We start from the raw sequence: 25548 nt of genomic DNA, 5'->3' as shown, positions 1-25548 counted from the left end.
TGGGATGATCCATATTTTGAATAGGGGAAGATTCGTTTTGTTGAGATCATTGCCACAATTAAATTGAGCAGGAGTGGAATAAAATACAGATTCTATGACATTATGTTCATGGCATTTTGCAGTATCAACGAGAGAGAAGTCCCATGCGCTGTGCTATTCAACTGACATTTAAAAAAATTATCCGCTGCGAAAATACCTCTCAGATTATAGTTTAACCTGCAGAATTTTAAGCAAAATGGCGACAGTGTAGTGGATGGAGGACGAAAAACGTAATGTCAAGTGTAATGACAAACGTTCTAATTATTATTGTTTTCTGCATTGGGAAGGTAGGTTTCATGCTTTTATACACACGTCTATAGGCAATTGATTAGTATATTGACGTATCGGGTGTTGTCATGTTGATAGGTTCGTGGTAGCTCTTGGTTTTATTGGGCAGGGAACATAGCGGGGACACACTGGCACCATACATACTGGCATAGAGATGATTTAACGCAAGACACTGGGCTCGACATTCATAATCGACAGTATCTGATGGATTTGACTGCCATTCACAAATGTATGCACTCCATTGTTTAAGTCCTGACTGTATTGTTTTTTTTTTTAAAGTTAAGTTTTTTAAAAATGTAACCTTTATTAACAACAGATTCTTATTTACAGTGACGGCCTACCGGGGAACTGTGGGTTAACTGCCTTGTTCAGGGGCAGAACGACAGATTTTTACCTAGTCAACTCGGGGATTTAATCCATCAATTCTTCGGTTACTGGCCCAACGCTCTAACCACTAGGCTACCTGCCGCCCGCTACAGTAGTTGAGCACCATTCCAAAAGTGTTTAGTTTCTTTTACTAAATATATTCTTTCTTGTTTCTGTAGCCTACTCTGTGGGAATGTAGCCATTTTCACATTTCCATAAATTCATAAAATGTTTGGGAATGATGTAAAGGTATTTGTGAAAATTCTATAGCAATAGAGAGTGGGAAAGCGGCCGTGCATTTGGACAATTAATAGACACTGCAGTGAATAAAACCTAATAAAAACACCTGTCTTGTCCAGTACCAGAGTCTACCCAGACCAGTGAGCCATAGCCAATCAGAGCTACAGTAGGCCTTTAAGCAGCATACTGGCCTGCCATAATTCACTTTGAACTGGACTATGTGTTTGTTTACAGACAGTTGCAACAGCATAACTTTAGATCATTAGAATGCATTCGCCAAAAGCCACAACATGAACCAGAATGGATTTCTGCAAATATGTAGCACTGGCGTCTTCTCATATTTGGAAACGTATTGATCAAACAACCATGAAAAGGTAGGCTCGCTTTCCCTCAGTTATGCTCATCAATAACAACAAGATCAACAACTAATACTAACAAGAGTGAGATGAGCTAAACTCTAACGAGGGAACATTGGATGAACCCTCTGAAACCTTTTCAGCTAGTCGGCCGGGAATAGTGTTTTTCTGTAGCTTGCCTGCCAATGCATGCTTATCCCAACGCACGTTTTGACAACTGAATGGGAATTTACCTGCATGCCCATTTGATCGATACCAAATACATTTGATTGACAACTAAGGGTGTGCTCGTAAATTTCCTCCAGTGTGTTAGAGTGGGCTCTGTGTTCGTAAATTCAGAGCATTGTCAGATTGTCTGCTGGTAAATTGAGAACGTTTCGCTTTCCGAGCGCACACTGCACTATTGACACTGGATGCTCAGGCCCGAGGTGTAGGGTTGATCGGAGTGTTCCTCACAACGGCAGTCAATCACCCAAGCTAACTGGCTAATGGTGGTTAGCTTGCTTGCAACTTCCTGACACAAATGAGAGAACACCTCACTCTTGACCATTTTACTCGCCCTAGCAGAGCTGGTTAGACCGTTTACATGTTATCTAGAGCGTTAGTGACTAACTGTGCTGCACGGAAGAATGTAATAACTTTTTTTGCCGACGTTTACAGGTCATATTCAGCGGGTGTTGAGCGTTCATAAATTCAGCAGTTATTCTGCGCTCTGGCACACTCAAGACGAGAGTGCTTTGAAATCAGAGTAGATAGCCGGAGTGAATTTACGAACGCAAGAGATATACTAACTGGATAACAGTCGTTCAAGTTCAGCATAGCTAGCTAGCATAGCGATTCAAATTTCTTGCCAGCTAACCAAATGACACCCGTATCTCTAGCTGTAGCCACTGAAACTATATGAGGGAATAAGTCTCTCACTCATCCACTCCTCCAATAACATGACATCCTCCCAGCAGCTAGCTAGTTAGCTAACGTTAGGCTCCGTGTTTTTAACTTGTTAAATAATCAGATACAGTAGGCTATTAGCCACATTATGACTGACTTGTGATCATTGCCCTTACTAGTTTGATTGTAATTGACATTCCCAGCCTTATTTACATTGTGTCCCGAATGGGTGGAGGCAGCAAACAAAGTACCAGGCCAACTGTGATTTACAACCTGATAGCAATATTTGTTGGACTACTTATATTAATCATGCATTGAACTGCATCCATTTATTCAGCCAACAATGTCTTACTGTACACCATGGATTTTTTTGTCAAATATAACCTATTTTTAAAACCTCTTATGAAGTTGATTTTGTAGCATAAACTGGGGAATTGATATCTTGGACTAATATTATGACTGTCTGTTTGTTTCATACCTGCAGAGTAGTGAAAACGCTGTCAGTTCCACCTTAAAGTTCTGTTCTATTCTAAAACATGATTTTGTTCTGCTGTCATGTAATAGCCTACACTCATTGAATACTAATGATAGAATATCATAGAAATCAAGTCCTATTTGCATGTAGTCCTATACATGTCACTTTGCTCCACTGTGTCCATTACATTCCAATATCTGATATGCGTTATATGAGGAGCATGTCTCTGAATGCCCTGCTGTTTTCTAAACCATTGTTTATTGACACATATTTTCTAGAAATAGATTCCTGCAGTTGCCTACTTTAAGGACACTGACATCTTTGCTCTTTGAAGGGCATCTGCCACAGCAACTGCTAGGATATAATGAATTAGGCCCACATTAAGAACACTTTTCAGTTGGTAGGTATGGGAGTAACTTACCCCAATTACACTATACATGAAATACATGCAAATGCCAAAGCATTTATAATATATTAGATTAAGCTATGATTATGACATAAATCAAATTATATTTACTTTATATGAAACTTGATCTACATTCTGTCTTAAAACACACACAGCAAATTCCTTGTAAACTGATTTCACAGTTTGACTCAATACATCAGATTGACTAGGCAAGTTAACCGCAAATTGATTATATGTTACTCAACAAGGTCAAATATTTTAACCAAGCCGCCAGAATTCCCAGAATGCACGGCATAGCAAAACAGTCATGTTTACAGAGGCAGCATCACAAATGGCATGCTATTCCCTATATAGTGCACTACTCTTAGCCAGGGCCCATAGGGTTATGGTCAAAAGTAGTGCACTATATAGGGAATAGGGTGCCATTTGGAACACATTCTGAGTCTGTAGGCACTCATACTGCTATAAATGAAGAGGCCAGGGACTACTTTAATGGGAGTACACTGCCCTGATTTAGCAGCTGCAGAGAGATAAGATTTGAGTACTCTTTAGGAAGGATATAGTACTAAGAACATTACATATAGAAAAAACTATTAGTGGCAAAAGGAAATAAGGGCAGACGGATTGAATGATGTGGCACACATTGACAATATTTTCTTAGTACAAACCATTGAATCTTGGAAATGTCCTGTTGAAGCTACTTACGTAGCCAACACTGCCATTGACCATTGCCATTGAGGGAACATTTCTGTGTCACTTTTATCATGCAAGTTATGATACTGTGTTATATTAGTGTATGAATATATCAAGAAAATGTTTATTTCTTTATTACAGGTGGGTTTTCAGAAGACCGTAGGGTGGAACCAATGGTTTGTAATAGACTGGTAAGTAATGACTGCTTTGGAATCATCTATTAGTAAACCATAAGCATTAGGGTATTCCACAATGCTTTTTACATTTGTATCACAAACCATTTTAGAGAAAGTCTTGATGAAAGGGGCCGTTTTAGACCTATACATGCCTCCTGTAAGATCGTATGATCCGTGAACCGTATATGATACAGACAACATCTTGGTGTCAATTATAAGGACACAAGGCGAGACCCAGATGCAGACGGTTTGAGTCTTTGATATTCATTAATCACTCCTAAAGGGGTAGGCAAGGGAATGGTCGTGGACAGGCAAAAGCTAAAAACCAGTTCAGAGTCCAGGAGGTACAGAGGGACAGGCAGGCTCGGGGTCAGGGCAGGCAGAATGGTCAGGCAGGCGGGTACGGAGTCCAGAAAACAGGCAAGGGCAAAGACAAACAAGACGAACTGGCACAGAGAGACAGGAAACACAGGGATAAATACACCAGGGAAAATAAGCGACACCTGGGGGGGAGACAATCACAAGGACAGGTGTGACAGTCAATATACTCCTTATAGTGTGCTATAACACGTGGAATATGTCTGGATTCTGAAATACACATTTTTGCATTAATTTATTAAACATTACAAATATGACTATGAATAGATCAGAACAACCTTTTTTTGATTTAGCTTATTTTTAACAATATACTATTTAAATACATAACATTTCCAGAGTGGGCTCACTGGTACTTATAACTAAATGACCCATTTTATACATAGAAATGTACATTATAGGTCATTTAACCAATCACAGCCGTCCTTTAGGATTGCACGTTCAGAAAATCACCAGTAGAGCGAGTTCCCTTTGAATCCATTTACCATTCACTGTGTTGTTGGTGCTCATAAAATGTATCGTCAGAACTTCAGAATTAGAAGAGAGCCCACTCTGGAAATTGTATGTACTTGTAGACTATTTAAAAATATATATATATATTTCACCTTTATTTAACCAGGTAGGCTAGTTGAGAACAAGTTCTCATTTGCAACTGCGACCTGGTCAAGAAAATGCAAAGCAGTTCGCCACATACAACAACACAGAGTTACACATGGAATGAACAAACATACAATCAATAATACAGTAGAGAAAGTATATATACAGCATGTGCAAATGAGGTAGGATAAGGGAGGTAAGGCAATAAATAGGCCATGGTGGAGAAGTAATTACAATATAGCAATTAAACACTGGAATGGTAGAATGTGCAGAAGATGAATGTGCAAGTAGAGATACTGGGGTGCAAAGGAGCAAGATAAATTAATACAGTATAGGGATGAGGTAGTTGGATGGGCTATTTACAGATGGGCTATGTACAGGTGCAGTGATCTGTGAGCTGCTCTGACAGCTGGTGCTTAAAGCTTGTGAGGGAGATAAGAGTCTCCAGCTTTAGTGATTTTTGCAGTTCGCTCCAGTCATTGGCAGCAGAGAACTGGAAGGAGAGGCGGCCAAAGGAAGAATTGGCTTTGGGGGTGACCAGTGAGATATACCTGCTGGAGCTGCTATGGTGACCAGTGAGCTGAGATAAGGCGGGGCTTTACCTAACAGAGACTTGTAGATGACCTGGAGCCAGTGGGTTTGGCGACGAGTATGAAGCGAGGGCCAGCCAACAAAAGCATACAGGTCACAGTGGTGGGTAGTAAATGGGGTTTTGGTGGCAAAACGGATGGCACTGTGATAGACTGCATCCAATTTGTTGAGTAGAGTGTTGGAGGCGATTTTGTAAATGACAACGCCGAAGTCGAGGATCGGTAGGATGGTCAGTTTTACGAGGGTATGTTTGGCAGCATGAGTGAAGGATGCTTTGTTTCGAAATAGGAAGCCGATTCTAGATTTCATTTTGGATTGGAGATGCTTAATGTGAGTCTGGAAGGAGGGTTTACAGTCTAACCAGACACCTAGGTATTTGTAGTTGTCCACATATTCTAAGTCAGAACCGTCCAGAGTAGTGATGCTGGACGGCCGGGCAGGTGCGGGCAGCGATCGGTTGAAGAGCATGCATTTAGTTTTACTTGCATTTAAGAGCAGTTGGAGGCCACGGAAGGAAAGCTGTATGGCATTGAAGCTCGTCAGGAGGTTAGTTAACACAGTGTCCAAAGAAGGGCCAGAGGTATACAGAATGGTGTTGTCTGCGTAGAGGTGGATCAAAGAATCACCAGCAGCAAGAGCGACATCATTGATGTATACAGAGAAGAGAGTCAGCCCGAGAATTGAACCCTGTGGCACCCCCATAGAGACTACCAGAGGTCTGGACAATAGGCCCTCCGATTTGACATACTGAACTCTATCAGAGAAGTAGTTGGTAAACCAGGCGAGGCAATCATTTGAGAAACCAAGGCTGTTGAGTCTGCCAATAAGACCGTTGTGATTGACAGAGTCGAAAGCCTTAGCCAGGTCGATGAATACGGCTGCACAGTAATGTCTCTTATCGATTGCGGTTATGATATCGTTTAGGACCTTGGGCGTGGCTGAGGTGCACCCATGACCAGCTCTGAAACCAGATTGTATAGCGGAGAAGGTACAATGGGATTCGAAATGGTCGGTAATCGGTTGGTTAACTTGGCTTTTCGAAGACCTTAGAAAGTCAGGGTAGGATAGATAGGTTTGTAGCAGTTTGCGTCTAGAGTGTCTCCCCCTTTGAAGAAGGGGATGACCGCGGCTGCTTTCCAATCTATGGGAATCTCAGACGATACGAAAGAGCGGCTGAACAGGCTTGTAATTGGGGTTGCAACAATTTCGGCAGATAATTTTAGAAAGAGAGGGACCAGATTGTCTTGCCTGGCTGATTTGTAGGGGTCCAGATTTTGCAGCTCTTTCAGAACATCAGCTATCTGGATTTGGGTGAAGGAGAAATGGGGGAGGCTTGGGTGAGTTGCTGTGGGGGGGAGGGCTGTTGATCGTAGTAGGGGTAGCCAGGTGGAAAGCATGGCCAGCTGTAGAAAAATGCTTATTGAAATTCTCAATTATATTGGATTTATCGGTGGTGACAGTGTTTCCCAGCCTCAGTGCAGTGGGCAGCTGGGAGGAGGTGCTCTTATTCTCCATGGACTTTACAGTGTCCCAGAATTTTTTTACATTTATTTTTACTATTTTATTTTATTTGATTTAACTTTTTTTTATTGTTCCAAGCAATATGTCTTAAAATGAACACAATCTAAAAGGGCTGGTTTGAGATATTCATGTTAATATTTTTAATGTTGAATAAATTCATGTGAAAATGTGTATTTCAGAATCTAGACATACTCCACATGTTAGAGCAGACAGTGGCGTCATGCCCACATTGGGCACACAGGCACATGCCCCCTGGAACACTGTCTGGACAAGGCTACTCTAGTGTGTGCAGTATTGTCGGTGGCGAAAGAGAACACACACAGCGTATAGTGACTTACACATTATTTGGTTTGAGCTGCCAATAATGTATTTTAGCTGCCGGAGGTAAGTTCGTAAATTAATTTGATCAAGCTGTGTAGCCTATTGATTCCTTCTTGATGAATAATTAAAACATATGTGGATTGTTTCTCTGTAATACTAGCCACCAATCCATTTTTATGAAGTTGACTTTAGCTAGCCAGCTAGATAGGTTCCCTATCTTCCAACCTCATCACTAGCTACCAAGCCATTTCAGACTATCAATCAAGTTAGAGTAGCTTGTTTAACTATCTTAACTAAGATTACCTATGCAGAAAAATATACATATTTTTGTATATAGAATTAGGGATAATGATTATGGGTTTATATTTCAGGAAAAAGCTGTTTCAGGTGTCTGAACAATGCAAAATTCTCCAACTTCCAGAAGGGGGCACACCACCCGCTTCCATCCTAATGTACTTCATACCCCTTCTAAATTAATGGGTGCATGACACCACTGAGAGCACATTATAATGACTATAACGACAACACGATGTTGTTTGTATCATCAACGGATCATAAGGTACCACAGGAGGCATGTATAGGTCTAAAAAGGGCCTAAAATGGCCACTTTCATCATGATGAACATCAAACTAACTTTTGTTAATCAATTGCACACAAGGTCCAATCACAATTTGACTTCCGCTCTTAACTCAACCTCTCTGAATGACACATACATATACAGGCTTTTGGAGTGGTGCTGGCACACTGGGTGCCCGGGGAGTTGTTGTCGTGGGGGGGTTAAGGTCCTTGATCAAGGGCACAACGTCAGGCACTGGCATCTAGTATTTGATATTAGCAACCCTTTGTTTGCCAGTTCACTTGCAACCCTCCGATTTCTGCCTGGCCTCTTTAACCGCTAGGCTATCTACCGTCCATGATTGTCATCATAATTTTCTATAAAATGGATTGTGATACTAATGTAAATAGCATGTCAATCATACTTCCTCCCAATGAAGTTTCAATGTGAGAATTGCCTGAACAATCTGAGATATCATAAATATTTTCCGCTCCTGCTGGCATGGAATTGCCCATTAGTAAAATGTACAGTACCAGTCAAAAGTTTGGACACACCTACCTATTCCAGGGGTTTTTCTTTATTTTTTTTACTCTTTTCTACATTTTAGAATAATACTGAAGACATCGAAACTATGAAATAACAAATATAGAATCATGTAGTAACCAAAATAGTGTTAAATTAATGAAAATATATTTTATATTTGAGATTCTTCAATTACTACCCTTTGCCTTGATGACAGCTTTGCACACTCTTGGCATTCTCTCAACCAGCTTCATGAGGTAGTCACCTGGAATGCATTTCAATTAACATTGGTCTTTGGTAAAAGTTAATTGTGGAATTTATTTCCTTCTTAATGCATTTCAGCCAGTCAGTTGTGATGTGACAAGGTAGGGTTGGTATACAGAAGATAGCTTTCTTTCATGGTCGAATTGCTGCAAAGAAACCATTACTAAAGGACACCAATAACAAGAAGAGATTTGCTTGGTCCAAGAAACACGAGCAATAGACATTAGACCGGTGGAAATCTATCCTTTGGTCTCCAAATTGGAGATGTTTGGTTCCAACCGCCGTGTCTTTGCGAGACGCAGAGTAGGTGAACGGATGACGCATATGTGGTTCCCACCGTGAAGCATGGAGGAGGAGGTGTGATGGTGTGGGGGTACTTTGCTGGTGACACTGTCTGTGATTTATTTAGAATTCAAGGCACACTTACCCAAGCATTCTGTAGCAATACGCCATCCTATCTGGTTTGCGCATAGTGGGACTATCATTTGTTTTTCAACAGTACAATGAGCCAACACACCCCCAGGCTGTGTAAGTGATGGAGTGCTACATCAGATGACCTGGCCTCCACAATCACCCGATCTCAACCCAATTGAGATGGGTTGGTATGAGAGTTGGAGTTGCTTACCAAGATGACATTGAATGTTCCCGAGTGGCCTAGTTACAGTTTTGACTAAAATCGGCTTGAAAATCTATGGCAAAACCTGAAAATGGTTGTCTAGCAATGATCAACAGCCAATTTGACAGAACTTCAGAATTTTGAAAACAGTAATGGGCAAATATTGTACAATCCAGGTGTTCAAAGCCCTTAGAGACTTACCCATAAAGACTCACAGCTTTGATCACTGCCAAAAGTGATTCTAACATGTATTGACTCAGGGTGTGAATACTTATGTAAATTAGGTATTTCAGTTTCAATCAATTTGCAAAGATTTCTAAAAACATGTTTTCTCACTTTGTCATTATGGTATTGTTTATAAATGGGTGAGAGAAAAAACATCTCTATATATCCATTTCCTGGAGTCAAATTACCAAATCGCCCTCTACTGGTGGAATGTTAAAAATATTTTTCAGAATTTCCAAATTAGTAATCATTATTTAACAAAATCCTCCTTGTTACATTTCAGTCTTCTGTAATGTATATAAAGTGTAATATTGGGATGCAAACTCGAAATTGAATACATTTAATCTCTATATCTGACATGGTACAGCTGTCTTCTTTTTTTAAGCCCATAACTATATGTGTGAGGTGTATACTTTTGTTTCAAAATAGATTTGTTAAAGACTAACAAGAAATACTCTGATTTAGCACGCTGCAGTAAAAGGTTCATCCATTTTAAATTCAGGATGTATCGCAACAGAATGTGGAATAGGTCAAGGGGTATGCATACTTTCTGAAGGCTCTGTGTGTGATCTAGTAATATTGAAGTAATATTGAAATTAATATTATATTTATTTTATGGTATGTTTGATCTATATCCCAGGTAACGTGATGTCCTCATAACATTCACAATGTTCCCTGTTGGTCCCCCACCGGGACTATATAGTGCATCATGTGTAGAGAGAGGGCCCTGGCCCCTAGAAGGTCTGCTGGGGTTTTGACCCCTAACCTCACTGGCCACTCCAGTAACACAGGCCTGTTGAAGTGTTTCTACAAATCCAGCCTCTCGGGCTGTTGTCCTCCAACAGCCTTGTCAGGTTACAGAGCGTTCCCACCACTAAGGGGCACACTATGATCACTAATGCTTGAACCCCTTATTCAGAGGAGTTGAATCACAAGCCTAGATGAACAATGGCCCATAGCATAAGCAAGCATTATAGAAAGCACCTAATAATCAGTGATTCTTTACTATTTTTGATTTGTCATTGCAGTCTATCATTTTAAGACAGGTATTAGTCTGACAACAGTGAAGGCAGTCCTTACAAGACGATCCATTTTGTTCCTTCTCAATATTTCAGAGAAAACTGTTGGACACTTCCTTGTTTTCCATGCTAAATTAAACTCTTTCTAAGATGTTAACTGTATACAATGTTTTACTTATGACTGAAATAGATATCTCTTCAGTATGTTGAATGCACATAATATTTACAGGTACATTTAGTGATTTTTCAATCATTCGTATTTCCATTCTGTAGCAATAATATAATCCACAAAATGATGTGACCACAAAATGTAATCCAAACGTAACCACATGCTAGACCACGGACAAGAAGGCCAAGTTGGAAAATACATGTTTGTAAATGCTTGGGCAGATTCCAGGATCGATCCGACCAAGGCCGCAAGAATATTCTATTGATGTAGAAGCTATTCACTCATTGAGCGCCAATTAACCAAAAATGTAAATCCTCTGTCTGTATTGATTGAAAGGATGAAGGCAGAAGTTTGCCACTACATTAGTAACAAGGCAGCTGGACCGTTCTGTGATATCTATCAAGGTTGTGGTCCTCCTCATTAAATTGACCATTTATTCTTTAGTTTGATGTGATATTTTAGAGATTTGAGTGTAGGGGTACACAGGTTAGCTACAATTATGCTGATGCTAAGGTTTATATGGGTACACTGAATGAAGTATGGCATTCTAAGCCTACCGTTATACCTATGGGTAGTTTCATCGTGATTAACCTTCCTTTCTCTCCTCTCAACCATCTCAGGGAGACATCCTCGTCCAATCAGCTCCTTCTGGACACGCTCTGTTCATCTATATTTATAAATGACCTTCAGAAGGATAGATCAGGGACTTTATTTCATATTATGTTTTTGAAGGATTTTTTTGCCCTTTTTAGGGCAGTGCAAATGCTCCCTTAAACTAAGTCCTGTTCTGATTTGAGTATTCACTTCTTAAGAGGGGTAAGACGTCCACACAGTCAGCTGTCCATACTAATGCTGCTGTACTAAACTGCTGGAAACCTCATTATTCTGAATGCAGGGAGGTTCTATTATACATTCTAATACAATTGCATTGAAAGACTGTTATCTGGTAAATGACAGCATCCTACTCAGATCTTTGGACTTAATATGTGATAGTGTGAAGATAGGAGTGAAAATAGATGTTGTTTTCCTCCATTGGTACAGTTATTCTTTACCGCTTATATAGAATGAAGTACACAGTACCTTGCTGACCCACAGTTCAGTCTTCTAGTGTTTCATAGTGTGTGGAGTCTCTGACCGGAAGGCTGCAGCAGGGCCATCTGTTGGTCTCGGTTGGTATTGGAAGAGGTCCACATACATGTGATCAGGTTACGGTGAAATACCTCTCACGATACAAATCTCTCTAGTGCGCCCATGTGAGTACAACAGTCATTGATTAATGTTAGTTAATACCAGTACTCAGTTATCTGATGACTTGAGGTAATTGACAGTTTGGTAAATCTCTCTCTGCTTTATTGCTTATAGCCTGCTCTATTGAAGTAAAGATGCATAGAAATGAAAAGACATGTAGTATGTAAACAGAAACTGATGAAGGGTGAGCTTCTTACAGATACGCATGTTCAACTGGTTGACATTAATGATTGATAGTAATAAACTGAATTGTTAAGAGAGGAAAATATTTTGAACAAGCTCTATGTTACACTTTCGAAAGACTCACTCATGTTTGACTTTGATAGTGATTTAACGGTAATAAACTAATAAGCTGAGTCGTCAGAGTTGAAAATGTGTTGAGGGCTTCAAGATCAGGTGTGCATTGTGTGTAAACCTAATGCTGTTGATGAAAACACTGCCTGGGGAACAGCAGAGTGGGAGTCTTTGAAAAGTCAACTTGAAATGAATCCCGCGGCTTCGGGTTAATAAAAGAGAAAGTTAGTGAGAAGAAAATAACAAACAAACGAATGAAATAAATAAATAAAAGGAATGGAAGATCAAATAATTTTTCACAAAATCCTTATTCTGTGTATGTTTTTTTTCTGCATGTGTACACACTGATGCAATCACTCTTAAAGCAGCATAATAATACATGAAGTTATATCGTCATACCATGTATTAGCAATAGATGCCATAAACCCCTGTATATAATTCATTCATCTACATTCAAAAGCACAGATTACAGGTGTAAGAAGACCACTTACAGTGGTATTTAGTACAGTTGTAACGTTGCCACATCCCGTACTATAAAAGACAAGATCTCAGAACAATGGGGGATCATTCACTCCTAAAAAAAAAAAAAAAGGAACATTTGTGAACCTCTTTGATTTGATCTGATTTGTTTTGATCTGGAGAGGAGAGGGGAGTTAAAAAGATAAATCTCCTTAACCCCCCCCCCCCCCCCCAGGCCTGACAGGCTGTGTTGAATAATACACATGCTCAGGAGGTGGATGTGGGGAGTGTGTCTGTGTCGAACCCTCGCCTGTGATCAGTGGCTAAGGGTTAGACCATATATGCCAGCCCACCCCACCTCTCCACGGTGTACCTCCATTGATAAGATTATATTAATTGGTATGAATAGAGAGGGCTTTCTTCTACTCTCCTCCACCTCTCCTTGTATACATTTACCATTATACTCATTAGCTTCCCCAGTGCGGTGCCTCCCAGCCAGCTTCCCTTCTCCTCCACATCCCCCTTGGGTCTCCTGGGAGGCAATTTGCATCTCTCCATGGAGCCTCTCTGGGGTTATTGAGGAAATATTAGCCTCTTTTCTTCCCCGGCCGACCCTTTGATTTATTTGGAGGCTGGGCTGATGGAGTGGCAGTCCCATGTTAATGACTGGTCCTGGTGTAGAACCCCTGGTGCAAGGCCACTCCTTGATCCACGCAAGAAAGGTGCAATTGACAACCATGACTGAATATTCATGTTACGTTTGTGTGTTTGTCTCTCGGTGTGTGTGTGTGTGTGGGAGGTGGGGGGGTGGTATGTGCGTGTGAGTGTGAGGGGGACGTGTAGGTGTGTGTCTGTGTGTTTCAGTATGTGTGTATGCACAGCTTAGATAGGTGGACCTTGAGAAATGACAAGAGGGAATCCCAGTGATGTCAGGGTCAGTGCGTTCAAGTTGCTCAAGTGTCTCTGACCACCCATTTGGTTTGATTAGACAGGTTTCTGTTTGCTTATTATGTATCCCTGGCTATATCTAGGTGTATTTTATTATGTTATTGCTTTCTTTGGAATGGGAAAGCCATATCCCTTCCTTCTAGCCAGTGGAACAGTTCAGGCCCAGTTGTTATTAATGTTGTTAGACGTTGCAGAGAATTTGCTTATTGGTTATGAGCCTAGCTAGGACTAAGAACCACATCCCCACTTCTGGCCAGCCATATAGTTTAGCTCAGCTGCAACACAGTAGCAATGTAGCAAGACTCTAACGCCCTGATAGATTACACATTATTTAGCTGGAGAACACACACATTGCTGGAAGAATTTTAAAACGGCAGAATATATATTGGACAACACACATATTTAAAAGTCAAAAGTACTTTAAATCAGGACAATGTTCTGTTTAATTGATAATGATAAATCAATTGAGTTTGGGTTGCTTTGTACTATAGCTAGCTAGTGAGAGGTCCTTGGTATACCCTGTTCTGCCTGATCCATGCTTGCCATGTACTCTGTACGACTTACAGAGCCAGATATTCATATTATGTTTTTAAAGAAAGGTAATGAGAGGTGTTTCATCCTGATGTGTGCGACGCTTGACATTTCTCCAGATTTAAGCGTACTGATGTCTGCTCACTCGGCAGAGAGAGAGGAGCCTGTCCTCCGTTTGGAGAGAAGTTTGACACTGACTTCTCTTTCATGTGATTGGTCACGTGTCTGACTAAAGCAAAGCGGCAGCGACAAAGTTTGATTGGCCTATATTTTTGGGGGATTCCATCTCAACCAAAAATGACAGGGTGCAATCTGAGCATGCCCAATCATAATCATAGCAACTGCTTGTATCATGCATATACCCCCAAACTATTTATATATAGTAAGCTCTAGAGTATATGGTAATCATCACATTTAATAAAAGCCAACATCCATACTACATTTTTTTTTTTTTTACAAAAATAGCATAGCTACCAATGCAATCTCAACATCTAAGTGTACATCACATATTCAAAACAGGTGAATGAACAGCTCATGCATATTGTCATGAAGGGGGAAACAAACACAGTAGTAAATGGAAATGTGCCACTTTCAACAGGCATGAACAGCACTGCACAGCTTGCCAGAACCAGCCAAGTAGATGAGTCTTGCGGCAATGCTTTGGTTAGTGAGTCCTTTCCTCTCAGTATTGGGTGGATTGGTGTGCGTGTATCTAAACAGAGCAGATATGATGTTTATGAGGCCATCTGTCTGCTGTAGTGTTCACTGTGTTTGCGTCCCGAATGGCACCCTATTCCCTATATAGCGCACTACTTTTGACCAGGACCCATAGGGGTTCTGGTCAAAAGTAGTGCACTATGTAGGGAATAGGGTGCCATTTGGGACATACACAGAAACAGCTCCTCTGTGGCCACTGGCCCTGGCCTCCTCAACGTGAGAGAGAGAACTCATTAAAACCGTCACATGAATGCCTGAGAAACCTCAGACCTCTTTTTTTCCCCTTCTCCTCCTTTCTCCTTAAAAAGGAGAGAAGTTTAAAACTAACAAAGCCCAGGGAAATCCCCATCAGACATCCCTCCCTTAATCCATTTAATTTTGAAAGGTATTGTTTAAAGCTTCAAAGTTTATATCGTTTAATCCCCCCTCTAACACTACGGGCAGCAAATGAGGCCGTGTCAGCGGTTTGAACAGATATAATCTCCTCCACACAACAGAAAATCCTCCTGCTAGACAAGGTTGCATAGGTTCCCTGTGAACTCAAGCGTTTGATGTTGCTACCTGCTATTGAACATGACTTCTGTCTTAACCCAACTGTCACTCGCTCCCTCTCCTCTTTTATCACTCCCAATGTTCTCTCTACACCTTTTTTTTCATCAGTAAATCTACCCATCACAGCCGTTTCATTTATTCTCGTCTGTTTTTTGGATAGTGGGCATGGGAAGGTTTGGGGTGAGGGGTGAGAGGGTTGTGTGTTTTTTAGATAGTGGGCATGGGAAGGTTTGGGGTGAGGGGTGAGAGGGTTGTGTGTTTTTTTAGTCATGTTTCTTAGTGTTAACTCGTTGAGAGGATACTTGTCCACTCGGTTTGGACTGACCGGACTTTTATTATTTTGGTAAGTGAAATTCGGGGCTTGCTCTCAGAGCATGTATCTGGTTCGTCAAATTTGAGAACATTGCTACAACTTTACGTCACTATTGCCATCGTTGTGTGTGTAATCAGTGTTTCTTTCTAGCTGTTTTTGTTATTTTTCCATAGAAGAGAAAGAAAGCTTAAGGCATGTTCTATTATTCTGTTATACAACGGGTGGGTCTAATCCTGAATTCTGATTGGTTAAAACCGCATTCCAGCCGGTGTCTATTCCACAAGTTACCACCGGCTAAATCTATGATGTTAAAATATATTTACTCTGTTCCATTTGACTGCACAATCCACTGTCTCATCAGCCCAGCCAAGCACTTTATAAACGTGATCTCTACTATAAAAAGTATCTAGACATTATCTCACATTTCTTTTAGATTAACATTTCATTTTCAACAGCGGAGATTTGTATAAACCTTGCTGTCTGTCTCCGATATTTGCAAAATTGTTTCAATATTCAAATTCAATCTTCAGCTGTCCCATAGTAATGAATGTGTTGGGAGTCGGGACGAGACAGACAGGCAGGCAGCGTTTCTCAGCCAGTCAATTGAAAGGTCAATTGAAAAAAGGTCAAATGAAATTAAGTGTAGCAAGTTTGCAGTCTTTCTAGCTTCAGTTTGAAGTGATTGTGTTAGCTGTGTTTTTGGCTAGCTCCTCTCTGAACAACAGTGTCCTATGCAGGCGAAATCGCGCCTCATTAGCTCATTGTTATGGATGTATCCAAATAAATGTCACTAGAAAACAGCTAAAACAAATGCAAATGCTGCTACTTTATTTGATTTGTCATATGCACCGAACACAGCAGGTTCGGCGCATATTGTAAGGTTACTCACAGCAGGTTACTTACAAGCCCTTAACCAACAATGCACTTTTAAGAAAATAGAGTTAAGCAAATATTTACAAAATAAACTAAAGTAAAAAATAAAATAAAAAGTAACAATAAAATAACAATAACGAGGCTAATAACAGGGGGTACCGGTACAGAGTCAATGTGCGGGGGTAAAGGTTAGTTGAGGTCATTTTTACATGTAGGTAGGGGTAAAGTGACTAAGCATAGATAATAAACAGTGAGTAGCAGCAGTGTAAAAATAAAGGGGGGGGGGGTCAAAGTATATAGTCCAGGTTGCCATTTGATAAATTTTTCGGCAGTCTTATGGCATAAGGGTAGAAGCTGTTAAGGAGCCTTTTGGACCTGGACTTAGTGCTCCTGTACCGCTTGCCGTGTGGTAGCAGAGAGAACAGTCTATGACTTGGTTGACTCAAGTCTTTGATCATTTTTTGGGCCTTTCTCTGACACCGCCTGGTATATACAGTACCAGTCAAAAGTTTGGACACACCTACTCATTCAAAGGTTTTTCTTTATTGTACATTTCTACATTGTAGAATAATAGTGAAATAATGACTATGAAATAATACATGGAATCATGTAGTAACCAAAACAGTATTACATACATTCTGGGATTCTTCAAAGATGCCACCCTTTGCCTTGATGACAGCTTTGCACACCCTTGGCATTCTCTCAACCAGCTTCACCTGGAATGCTTTTTCAAAAGTCTTGAAGGAGTTCCCACATATGCTGAGCACTTGTTAATTGCTTGTCCTTCACTCTGCAGTCTCACTCATCCCAAACCATCTCAATTGGGTTGAGGTCGGGTGATTGTGGAGGCCAGGTTATCCTTCTTCGTAAAAAATATGGCGTATTGCTGCAGAATGCTGTGGTAGCCATGCTGGTTAAGTGTGCCTTGAATTCTAAATAAATCACAGACAGTGTCACCAGCAAAGCACCATCACACCTCCTCCTCCTCCATAATTCACAGTGGGAACCACTCCTAATCACTACTCCTAATCCATGTTTCTTAGTGGGAACCTCTCATCCGTTCACTTACTCTGGGTCTCACAAGGACATGGCAGTTGGAACCAAAAATCTCAAATTTGGACTAATCAGACCAAAGGACTGATTTCCACCTGTATAATGTCCATCGTGTTTCTTTGCCCAAGCAAGTCTCTTCTTATTATTGGTGGTTTCTTTGCAGCAATTTCAATCATGAAGGCTTGATTCACTCAGTCTCCTCTGAACAGTTGATGTTGAGATGTGTCTGTTACTTGAACTCTGTGAAGCATTTATTTGGGCTTTAATTTCTGAGGCTAGTAACTCTAATGAACTTATCCTCTAAAGCAGAGGTAACTCTGGGTCTTCCTTTTCTGTGGCGATCCTCAGTTTCATCATAGCGCTTGATGGTTTTTGCGACTGCACTTGAAGAAACATTCAAAGTTCTTGACATTTTCCGGATTGACTGACCTTCATGTCTTAAAGTAATGATGGTCTGTCGTTTCTTTTGACTGGTATTGTAGGTCCTGGATTGCAGGAAGCTTGGCCCCAGTGATGTACTGGGCTGTAGTGTACATCCCAGTGCATCGCTTGCTTGCTAGTTGGCTAGCTAGCAAGCAAAGGATAAGAACGTTGCCAGCCAGTATGGCAATGGAACATTCAGAACGAACGACTGGGTCGCTTCTCAAGCAACCAAACCGATAGAACAAACAACCAGCTGGCTTGGTAGCAACCCTAGATTTATGTCGGGACTATATCTTGTGGAAGAATGAAATAGTATGAATAATTTCATCAAAATAACGTTTGTAATGAAAATGAGTCAATTGGTATTTGAATATGTTGGTAACCCTTTGTAGAAAAGTGATAATGCCCTCGAAGCTGGTGTTTGTAGGACATACAGTGCTTTCGGAAAGTATTCAGACCCGTTGACTTTTTCCACATTTTGTTACGTTACAGCCTTTTTCTAAACTGCATTTAAAAAATCCCCCCTATTTCAGTCTATACACAATACCCCATAATGACAAAGAAATGTACATACATTTTCAGACCCTTTGCTATGAGACTCGAAATTGAGCTCGGGTGCATCCTGTTTCCATTGATCATCCTTGAGATGTTTCTACATCTTGATTGGAGTCCACTTGTGGTCAGTTCAATTGATTGGACATGATTTGGAAACTGCACACCTGTCAATATATATGGTCCCACAGTTGACAGTGCATGTCAGAGCAAAAACCAAGCCATGAGGTCGAAGGAATTAGAGCTCCGAGGCAGGATTGTGTCAAGGCACAGATCTGGGGACAGGGACCAAAACATTTCTGCTGCATTAAAGGTCCCCAAGAACACAGTGGCCTCCATCATTTTTAAATGGAAGAAGTTTGGAAGACTTACTGCAGCTGACCGCCCAACCAAACTGAGCAATCAGGGGAGAAGGGCCTTGGTTAGGGAGGTGACCAAAAACCTGATGGTCACTCTGACAGAGCTCCAGAGCTCCTCTGTGGAGATGGGAGAACCTCCCAGAAGGACAACCATCTCTGCAGCACTCCACCAATTAGGCCTTTATGGGAGAGTGGCCAGACGGAAGCCACTCCTCAGTAAATAGCACATGACAACCCACTTGGAGTTTGCCGAAAGGTACCTAAAGCACTCTCAGACCATGAGAAACAAGATTCTTTGGTCTGATGAAAACCAAGATTGAACCCTTTGGCCTGAATGCCAAGCGTCAAGTTTTATTTTCTTTCGTTTTTTTTTCTCACCTTTATTTAACCAGGTAGGCTAGTTGAGAACAAGTTCTCATTTACAACTGAGACCTGGCCAAGATAAAGCAAAGCAGTGTGAACAGACAACAACACAGAGTTACACATGGAGTAAACAATAAACAAGTCAATAACACAGTAGAAAAAAAAGAGTCTATATACATTGTGTATATATATATATATATACAGGCATATATAGGCATGAGGAGGTAGGCGAATAATTACAATTTTGCAGATTAACTCTGGAGTGATAAATGATCAGATGGTCATGTGCAGGTAGAGATACTGGTGTGCAAAAGAGCAGAAAAGTAAATAAATAAAACCAGTATGGGGATGAGGTAGGTAAATTGGGTGGGCTATTTACCGATGGACTATGTACAGCTGCAGCGATCGGTTAGCTGCTCAGATAGCAGATGTTTAAAGTTGGTGAGGGAGATAACAGTCTCCAACTTCAGCGATTTTTGCAATTCATTCCAGTCACAGGCAACAGAGAACTGTAAGGAAAGGCGGCCAAATGAGGTTTGTTGCGAAATAGAAAGCCGACTCTAGATTTGATTTTAGATTGGAGATGTTTGATATGAGTCTGGAAGGAGCGTTTACAGTCTAGCCAGACACCTAGGTACTTATAGATATATTCTAGGTCGGAATCATCCAGGGTGGTGATGCTAGTCGGGCGTGCAGGTGCAGGCAGCGAACGGTTGAAAAGCATGCATTTGGTTTTACTAGCGTTTAAGAGCAGTTGGAGGCCACGGAAGGAGTGTTGTATGGCATTGAAGCTCGTTTGGAGGTTAGATAGCACAGTGTCCAAGGAAGGGCCAGAAGTATACAGAATGGTGTCGTCTGCGTAGAGGTGGATCATGGAATCGCCCGCAGCAAGAGCAACATCATTGATATATACAGAGAAAAGAGTCGGCCCGAGAGCTGAACCCTGTGGCACCCCCATAGAGACTGCCAGAGGACTGGACAACATGCCCTCCGATTTGACACACTGAATTCTGTCTGCAAAGTAGTTGGTGAACCAGGCAAGGCAGTCATTAGAAAAACCGAGGCTACTGAGTCTGCCGATTAGAATATGGTGATTGACAGAGTCGAAAGCCTTGGCCAGGTCAATGAAGACGGCTGCACAGTACTGTCTTTTATCGATGGCGGTTATGATATCGCTTAGTACCTTGAGCGAGGCTGAGGTGCACCCATGACCGGCTCAGAAACCGGATTGCACAGCGGAGAAGGTACGGTGGGATTCGAGATGGTCGGTGATCTGTTTGTTAACTTGGCTTTATAGGTCTGTAACAGTTAGGGTCCAGGGTGTCTCCCCCTTTGAAGAGGGCGGCAGCTTTCCAATTCTTGGGGATATCAGATGATACGAAAGAGAGGTTGAACAGGCTGGTAATAGGGGTTGCGACAATGGCGGCGGATAGTTTCAGAAATAGAGGGTCCAGATTGTCAAGCCCAGCTGATTTGTATGGGTCCAGGTTTTGCAGCTCTTTCAGAATATCTGCTATCTGGATTTGGGTAAAGGAGAAGCTGGGGAGGCTTGGGCGAGTAGCTGCGGGGGGGAGGGGGGGCGGAGCTATTGGCCAAGGTTGGAGTAACCAGGAGGAAGGCATGGCCAGCCGTTGAGAAATGCTTGTTGAAGTTTTCGATTATCATGGATTTATCGGTGACCGTGTTACCTAGCCTCAGTGCAGTGGGCAGTTACCTAGCCTCAGTGCAGTGGGCGGAGGAGTTGCTCTTGTTCTCCATGGACTTTTTGGAGTTAAAGCTACAGGATGCAAATTTCTGCTTGAAAAAGCTAGCCTTTGCTTTCCTGACTGACTGCGTGTATTGGTTCCTGACTTCCCTGAACAGTTGCATATCGCGGGGGCTATTCGATGCTATTGCAGTCCGCCACAGGATGTTTTTGTGCTGGTCGAGGGCAGTCAGGTCTGGAGTGAACCAAGGGCTATATCTGTTCTTAGTTCTGCATTTTTTGATTGGGGCATGCTTATCTAAGATGGTGAGGAAGTTACTTTTAAAGAATGACCAGGCATCCTCAACTGACGGGATGAGGTCAATATCCATCCAGGATACCCTGGCCAGGTCGATTAGAAAGGCCTGCTCGCAGAAGTGGTTTAGGGAGCGTTTGACAGTGATGAGGGGTGGTCGTTTAACTGTGGGCCTGTGGCGGATACAGGCAATGAGGCAGTGATCGCTGAGATCCTAATTGAAGACAGCGGAGGTGTATTTGGAGGGCAAGTTGGTCAGGATGATGTCTATTAGGGTGCCCATGTTTACGGATTTAGGGTTGTACCTGGTGGGTTCCTTGATGATTTGTGTGAGATTGAGCTTAGATTGCAAGACTGCCGGGGTGTCTGAAAGAAACCTGGCACCATCCTTACGGTGAAGCATGGTGTTGGCAGCATAAAACTGTGGGGATGTTTTTCAGCGGCAGGATCGAGGGAAAAAGGAACGGAACAAAGTACAGAGAGATCCTTGATGAAAACCTGGTCCAGAGCGCTCAGGACTTTCCAACAGGACAACGATCCTAAGCATACAGCCAAGACAATGCAGGAGTGGTTTCGGGACAAGTCTCTTCATATCCTTGAGTAACCCAGCCAGAGTCCAGACTTGAACCCAATCGAACATCTCTGGAAAGACCTGAAAATAGCTGTTTTGCGACGCTCCCCATCCAACCTGACAGAGCTTGAGAGGATCTGCAGAGAAGAATGGGAGAAACTCCCCAAATACAGGTGTGCCAAGCTTGTAACGTCATACCCAAGACTCAAGGTTGTAATCGCTGCCGAAGGTGCTTCAACAAAGTACTGAGTAAAGGTTCTTAATACTTTTTTATTTTTCATACTTTTGCAAAGATTTATTTAAACCTGTTTTTGCTTTTCATTATGGTGTATTGTGTGTAGGTTGATGAGGGATTTTTATTTATTTTTTAAAATCCATTTTAGAATAAGGTTGTAATGTAAAAAATGTGGGAAAAGTCAAGGGGTCTGAATACTTTCCGAATGGACTTCGTCTCGGAACTAACAACACCCGTGACAATATATCCTCAAAACACCGGCTTAAAGTGCAGTATCACTTAATTAATTAATTATTCTGAACCTTTGATTACTGCGTCCAAATAATAAACACCAGAACCCATTTTAGATCATAGGCCTTTCAGTTATTAATATATCATTTTTTTATCCACAACGGTGGTGGCTGAGTCCCAAATGACTTGCTATTTCCTAAATAGTATAGGGCTCTGATTAAAACTAGTGCACTATATAGGAAATAGGGTGCCATTTGGGATGTAGCCAGTGACTCATGCATATCTTCTAATTAGAACCATTTGAGTCAAATACATCTATATGTCTTGTTACTCTAGCAGCGGATGATATTGTTTGGTTATCAAAGGCTTTCTGTAAACACATTATCACGATTCAGGCTGACAGGACTGAGTGTGTCTGTTTAGGATACAGGCATACATAATCACACACCGAATCAGGATACAGGCGTACACAATCACACCCCAAAAGAGAGAGTGGATGCCATTAATTACCTTTTGGTGACAAACTATCTGGATAATAAATATTCAAGCCAAATGTCATGGATGAAACTGTCCACTTTATTCTCTTTGTGAATGCAAGCACCATTGAATGTATTGTCAACTAATATTGTGAGCTCTAAATTTACAATAGTTACTGAATAGCTGTAGTTGTCTGAACCTTAGCGCACACACACACACACACACACACACACACACACACACACACACACACACACACACACACACACACACACACACACACACACACACACACACACACCTGACTACAACAGACTATTATTATTACTGCGAAACACTGCCCCCTAATCCCCACTTCCCCAAAATACGTGTAAATACTGGACTATAAATTGTGCCTTCCTGTATTATACTTATGCTAAAAGTTTATTCTGTTTTACAGAGCCATTTACTTTGTTTGTATTCTTATCTTTTATTATTTACTATTGTTGTTGCATTGATGAGAAGGAACCTGCAAGTAAGCATTTCTCTGGACTGTGTAATGTATACCATGTATCCTGTACATAGGAGTAATAAAACTTGAAACTAGTGAATTATTTCCATAGACTATTAGGAAGGTTGTAGGCTACACTAAACGTTTTGGGCCTTTCTCTGGTGTCTCTGTATGTGTCTGTGTGGGTAAAGGTGCTATCTGTGGTATTAACTATTGATTTTTTGAAGTATATAACTTCTAAATGCCTCAAAAGCTTACCCCATCCTTTGCCAAAATATAAGGTGTTCTGATATATCTTGGTCTATGTGGTACAGTAGACTTTAGACTACTCTCCAGAATGTGAACTAAACCAAGCCTTTCCTCCTCGCTGTGGAATTGTGGCTGAACAACACTATGCTCTCCTCTCCTTGGGACTGTGTCAGGCTGAATCTCTGCCTGTTTGTTTTGAGCCGTGGGCTTTGATACTCTTGATCACACTTGAGAGGCGGCTTCATAAAGTCCCATTGTGTCAAGTAAATCAATAGTTCCCATTAGCTGAGGAAGTTGTGGAGCTGCTGCAGCACTTGCGGGGCAGTGGCCCCGCCTGGTTCAGTTGTGTGTTTTCTCTCCCGGTGAAGGTGGAGGCATAGATATACTGCATAGGGATGGGTGGCTGTCTGTTGATCCATCCAGACAGCTCCAGCGGTTGAACTGGTCTGGTTGACTGGTCCCAGTTGGGGAGAGGGAATTCCCTTAGACACCCAAAACTCAAAGCCTTTAACACTGATTCTCTGCTGATGTTAAGCCTGGCTCTTTCTTTGTTTAATGATGTTTCAGTCTATTCACGTGAGATTTGAGCCATTTCAGGGACACAATATGATTGATATGATCGTTTTGACACAAAATTGAAAATAAAAAAATTTCATCACTGTAAGAAATGTGATATACACGGAATATACAAAACATTAAGAACACCTGCTCTTTCCATGACATAGACTGACCAGGTGAAAGCTATGATCGCTTATTAATGCCACTCCACTTCAATCAGTGTCGATGAAGGGGAGGAGACTGGTTAAAGAATAATTTTTAAGCCTTGAGAGAATTGAGACATGGATTGTGTGTGCGCCACTCAGAGGGGGAATGGGCAAGACAACATTTTTAAGTTCCTTTGAACGGGGTATGGTAGTAGGTGCCAGGTGCACCGGTTTGTGTCAAGAACTGAAACGCTGGTGGGTTTTTCACACTCAACAGTTTCAAGAGTTCCCTGTGTGTATCAAGAATGGTCCACCACCCAAAGGACATCCAGTCTATGGGAGGCATTGGAGTCAACATGGGCCAGCATCCCTGTGGAACGCTTTTGACACCATGCAGAGTACATGCCCCGACGAATTGAGGCTGTTCCAAAGGCAAGGAGGGGGGGGGGGGGGGACAACTCAATATTAGGAAGGTGTTCTTAATGTTTTGTACCCTCAGTGTAGTGTATTTTGTCGACAGGTTTTGGTGTAAGATCAAGAGTAAGATGTTCTAAAGTTTGAAATGCTTTTCTACAATGCTTTTAAAGACATTGGGTCGCTGAGACAAGCTGATTATAAAATATCTCAGAAAGGTTTATGTATCTTCAGGGAATACAGAAAAATTATGATAATATGCAATTATCGCCTCACTGTTTTTCCTGCAGTAACCTCAAGATGAGGTGCTATACGAGTGTTACTGCAAGTGCTGATACACCCAGAACCAAAAGGATTCAAAGAAAGAAAAATCCCAGTGACATATTATACATATCTGGGAAGTCTTTCATCAAGTGTTTTATTTTTAATGCATTCAGTAGAATTTGGCTGAACACAAAGCGTTTATTTAAGAATGTTCTAGAACATAATGATTACTGAACATTCTCGCATATACAGTATACCGTTTCCCCAGTCTTGGGGAAAGATGTAGAGCTGGATTAATAGTAATACATCTCATAGAAAAGATAGCGATCGATCTACGCAGACGACTTAAATGTACTTAAGCCTATAATCATTGTAAATAGCTTCTGGCAATGCAAAGTCAGCCTTTTTCACATGAACTAAATGAAGTAAATGAAAGCAAATACATGTTTTAAAATGGCATTGCTGTTGAACCCTAGCTTCTTGCTTGTGGTTGTTATATTTGGAACAGAAAGAGGGAAAGTCATA

The 25548-nt window shown here is 41.4% G+C and overlaps 1 protein-coding gene across 2 annotated transcripts in view; it reads left to right on the top strand.

Moving 5' to 3' along the window:
- Window positions 1-219: 219 nt before the first annotated feature.
- LOC139406728 (zinc finger protein 644-like) overlaps window positions 220-25548 on the top strand; it is a 44203-nt gene continuing 18874 nt past the window's right edge. The window contains exons 1-2 of one of the 2 annotated variants that reach the window (XM_071149698.1): window positions 220-326; window positions 3893-3942. The gene's annotated coding sequence lies outside the window, so the exon portion shown is untranslated. Of the gene's footprint in view, window positions 327-1180; window positions 1308-3892; window positions 3943-25548 lie in introns of those variants that run through there. The other variant, XM_071149699.1, reaches the window with a different exon arrangement.

This window comes from Oncorhynchus clarkii, chromosome 4, assembly GCF_045791955.1.
Source record: "Oncorhynchus clarkii lewisi isolate Uvic-CL-2024 chromosome 4, UVic_Ocla_1.0, whole genome shotgun sequence".
Taxonomy (NCBI): Eukaryota; Metazoa; Chordata; class Actinopteri; order Salmoniformes; family Salmonidae; genus Oncorhynchus; species Oncorhynchus clarkii.
This window is presented reverse-complemented; position numbering and strand designations above follow the sequence as displayed.